Source organism: Anopheles aquasalis, chromosome X (assembly GCF_943734665.1).
Source record: "Anopheles aquasalis chromosome X, idAnoAquaMG_Q_19, whole genome shotgun sequence".
Taxonomy (NCBI): Eukaryota; Metazoa; Arthropoda; class Insecta; order Diptera; family Culicidae; genus Anopheles; species Anopheles aquasalis.
In genome coordinates, this window is record NC_064876.1 from 2,890,352 (window position 1) to 2,895,351 (window position 5,000).

A 5,000-nucleotide genomic window follows, 5' to 3' on the forward strand; every position below is an offset into this window, starting at 1 on the left:
GAGAAGAGAGAGAAGAGAGAGAGAGAGAGAGAGAGACACGGGAGCGATGGAAATAGCCAGAAGACCTGTTGGTAACACGCTATCGTTCTAATGCACAGAAGATATTCGAGAAGGGTAAACCGCGTACAGCGGGCGAGCTGGCGAGCGAGCCAGGCTCCCGTTGATCCTTTGGGCCGAGACACAAGACGGGCACGGGCAATCGGAGAGAACGGCTAGGCCAGTGCCGGTGGCCAATCTCGGTGTCCAAACAACAACAACCCCGCCGCCCAGCCAAGCCAAGCAAAGCTCATATACCGAGATGGAGTGCCCACCCCGGGGGGAACGAGCAGTTAGCAGTTGCTGATTGACTGTGGCGTGCCGAAGGTACCCCGGTGCCCCGAAATAATAATAACAAAAAAAAAACAACCAAAAAATAAAACAAAACGCAATACGGTGGTTACGGTTGCAAACGATGATGCATACAAAAGGTGGCCTGCGCACAAAGCACACGAAGGCGCTTGCAGGAGCGGGGTGCGGCTTGATGGTGTTTGGGTAACCGCAAATGTAAAGGTAAGGTAGATTAATTGGATATGCGAGTAGTAAGAAACGTTTATCAAAACTTTAATTCAGACGATAATGACTAAAAGAGCAGAAGAAGTAGTGGTAGTAGTAATAGTAGAAGAAGTAGTAATAGCAGAAGTATTAGTAGTATTAGTAGTAGCAGAAGTAGAAGAGAATGAATAGAATACAAACAAACGAATAGAAGAAAGCGTAGTTGCTGTTGGCAGAGAATGGTGACCCTGGTGGCGATTCGCACGATCCCAGATGCTTCGGTGATCGCACTCGCCCTCACGACTCTGGGGGATCTTAACTGAATGAAACAATACAATGACCCCTTCTCCGCGGCACTCACAGTAGAAGATGAGAATAAGCGATTATCTGTGTGTCCTCACACCAGTGTTGAACCGGAACTTGCCTGTTACTTGTGTCACCCAGTGGCACATGGCCGCATGCCAGTGGGCGCCAGGTCGTCACGCGCGAACGAATGAACATTGGGAAGTTAGTGGGATAAATAGGGGGGGGGGGGGGGGGGGAGTAGGGGTGGTGGTGGATGGTAGTGTTGGTAGTGAAAAAGTTTTCTGAAGCGTGAAGGGTGCTACATAAACTACGGGAAGGTTGCTGCTTGAAAGGGAGAAGAAGAAGATGAACTCGATTCTTCGATACTAGTGAGACACATACACTCAACCCGCCCTCCTCACCCCCTCCCTCCTCCAGACATACAAAAACATAGACATACACGCGCACACTAATTAAGAAGAAGAAGAAGAAGAAGAAGAAGGAAGAGTGGAATACATGATAGATGGATGCCCCTACCCTTCCCTTCCCACTCTCTCTCTCCCCAAAAAGGGGTACAAAAGAGGAGAGAGAGAGAGAGAGAGAGAGAGAGAGAATTTAATTTTTCATCCACACACCCCCGCACACAAATACAAACACGCACACACAGCGGAAGCGATGATAGTGAAACGTTTGAAGAAAACGTTGTCGAAATGGGGTATGGGGAGGGGGGGGGGGGGGCGGTAGCGCTGGTCATGCCAATAGCACTGGCATCAGGCTCTCCGGCCTTCGGCCTGCTTTGGAGCATTGGTGGATAATCAATTTTTGGCCGCCAGCTCCTCGGGTTCGTCGCTTGCTGGATAACCCAGGTTCTCCAAAAAAAAAAAAAAAAAATTACGATTCTCTCTTGCAAGCTCGAATTTTGACGAAAACAAAAACGGATTAATTTTACGTTTGCCACCCTTCACCCTTCGACTCAGTCGACCCGTGACGGTAAAATTCTGTTTAGACCCCCTTCCCCTACCGCGACGACTCTTCTGTGGAGAGAAAAACCAAAGACTTGGACGCCCGGCGAAGCGACGAACCGCCGTGGGCGCAGTCTTTTTCTGGATTTTTCTTTTCTTTTCTTTTCTCTGGGTGAGATACTAAAAAGCGGGGGGAAACAAAAAACCCTGCTCCTGTTGGTGATGCGTTAGTGATCACTGGGTGACGGTCGGAGTTGCCGAAACGCTGATTTCGGAAGTCGTTGGCAGCCAGGGCCACACCGCGGGTGGTCAACACCGCGAGACAACGAGCGCCACACCTTGTGTGGCGTGATTTGGTGGCTGCGTTTACCTCCCCCCCCCCCCCCCCCGCACGGATTTTTAGCTCTACCTTAACCCCTTGGCCTTAACCTGAGAAACGGAAAAGGAGTAAGAGAACTCGGGGGGATAGATAGATAGTAGAGTAGATAGAGAATGAGAGGGAGCCAGAGAGAGAAACAAAGAGAGGGGGAAAGATTCGAGAAACCGAGAGAGAGAGAGAGAGAGAGAGAGAGAGAAAGAGAGAAAAAAGCACCGGGGATAAGTCGTCTGTTCGCCGTGCCATGCGGATATCACTTGAGTTTCGATTTTCTCCGATTCGCGGCCCTTGTTTTTATGCGATCTTCTTGCTTCCTTCCTTGCTTGTTTCGTCCCGGCCCAATTTTGTGAACAATCCGGTCCGCCCGGCTAGTATCTCTTATCTCGGCCTGCAGAATCCTCGCCAATCTTATTCGTTCGCCCACTCTCGCACCATCACAAACGTTCTTGCTGCGCCCTGTGTTTTTCCTCTACATTTTTGCTGCTTTCACTTCCTGCGTGCTTGTCACGTCCTTGCTTTTCTTCTTCTTCTTCTTCTTCTTCTTCTTCTTCTTTCTCTTCACAAACGTCAACACTGCACGCTCGCGCTCGCGGTCAGATCAGAAAACCCCCAAACAAAAAACCAATAAACGGGTGACAAGAGGTGTTATTTTTTTCAAACTTTTTCTTTACTTTGTTTTTATTAAGTCTTTTAGTCATCAAATATAAATTATGCAAGTGTTTGTTTGCTGTTGTTTGTTGTTGTTGTTGTTGTTGTTTGTTGATGTTTTTCTTTTTGTTGTTGTATAAATTATAACAAACAGGATGATGATCTCAGCGCTCGCGTATCGCTGTTTCGTATTGTGCGCTGGATGTGTAAAATTGGCGTGAAGTTTGTATATGTTTGTGTGTGTGTGTTGTGTGTCAGTGTGTGTGTGTGTGTGTCTGTATTTCTCGTCCATTTTCATCTTCTTTCAACGAGTGTTCGCTGCCATGTTTTCTTGTAGTTTTCTTCTTCTCCCCTCTGTGCCGAATCAGTATCCTTTGTTGGAGTTTCTTTTACAATCTTCTTTTCTAATTTAATTTACTACACGCTATTCACGTCATATTAAGTGCGTGTGGTTGTTTGTTTTGTTTGTTTGGTGGTGATGGTTTTGGAGATGGTGTTAGCTAACGCCGACGACGTGAGGCAAGAGGGTACCTTTTACTGTTTATCAATTCCCTTCGACCACATCCTTCTCTCTCTCTTTCTCCTTCTCTCATTCGCTCACCCTACAACAACACCAACCATCCCTCCCTACCCTGCTTGAATTTTTACACACGCGCACACACGTTTTATATTTTCATCCATCATCATCATCATCATCATCATTATCATAATCATATCATCGTTAACCACATCAGGTAAGATCACTTCATACAGCTCTCTCTCTCTCTCTCCGCCTTCCCAATCCCAATCCACCCGCTTCCTCTCCCCTTGTCTACCCAAAAATGCCACCACAAATAACTGAATAATAACAAGAATAAGAATCGTAACCAGCAAATGGGAGAGTAAAGTAAGCCGGAACTGTTGCACCAAACACATGCGCAACCCGCCATCGAGGCGCATTTAGTAGAGACCATTTTTCCTGTTTGCGTTTGTTTTCTGGTTTTTTGTTTTGTTTTGTTTTGTTTGCTTGTTTGTTTGTGTATCATTGGATCCGCTTCCATCCTTTGTCGATCAATCATTCTTCCCCCCCCCCCCCCCGGGGGACTTCCCCGCTTCACCCCCTCGAACGCAGCATCAGCGCGCTCGCACATATCTACGATTCCTAGTAACCATATTAAGCTTAAATAGCGATTATTGCACGTACGATTTCTAACTGGTAAGCATTAACGGAGGTGAATCATACCAACGAACAGCGGAACAAACGAACGAAGGAAGAGAGAAGCGAGAACATCACAGGAACCAACCGCGGGGAACCCTCCGCCATGTTGAGCGTTCGAGGTGTCATTAGTTGTTAGAGCGTTGTGCGAAGCCCAGCCCAGCCCAGCCCAGTCTTGAACCGGAGTCCCGTCCCTCCCGCATAACAAAACAACAACAAAAAAAAAACAGTAAAAGTATCCTCTGGGTCTCTGGAGGGCTCCAAATGCCACCGTTGGTGTACCTTCCGAACAAAAAGCTCTCGCTATCAACTCATACAGACACACAAACTCTCTCTCTCTCTCTCACATACACATCCATAATAATTCGCTTTCTTTATCTCTCTCTCTCTCTCTCTCTCTCTCTCTCTCTCTCTCTCTCTCTCTCTCTCATACAGACAGGTGCGCGCGTACACAAGCACATCACTACTGGAACGAATGGATCAAGGATCTACGTTTACTGATTTGATTTGAGTTACGGAATACTGTAAGCTGCCTACTAACAGCGCAAGAGAATGGTGAAGAAAATTAGGGAACGCCTACAGCTATAGCAAAAAAAAAAAAACAAAAATTAGATTAACAACATAACAAACATAAAAAAAAAAAGAAAGCTATCATCCGTAACACCGGCTCTACACAGAACGGTGGTGCCACGTACGTGCTAAATGCGTGTCAGCAGCCAGCCAATGCTACACGAACAAGGCACAAAGCTCAAAGTTATGGTTTGGTTTAAATTTGTATATCTGATGAGGAGCGGGAACTATTTTCGACCACATTGTTTTTTTGGGTGTTACAAAAATCAAAGATTTAGGGTTTGAAAAAAAATGTGCCGTGTTCCACAGATTCACTTGGTGCCAAGTTCCATGCTTTATCCTTAACGAAACGCGCATTACTTATTGCGCACAATTGGCTGTTTGCCATTGCTACTACCGATTCTTTAGAAGAAAAAAAAAATAATGAGATTTT

At 46.3% G+C, this 5,000-nt stretch overlaps 1 protein-coding gene across 1 annotated transcript in view; it reads right to left on the reverse strand.

Moving 5' to 3' along the window:
* Nucleotides 1-5,000, reverse strand: part of LOC126574323 (sex determination protein fruitless-like) — a 12,376-nt gene that overhangs the window by 1,389 nt on the left and 5,987 nt on the right. The gene's annotated exons all lie outside the window — the stretch shown is intronic.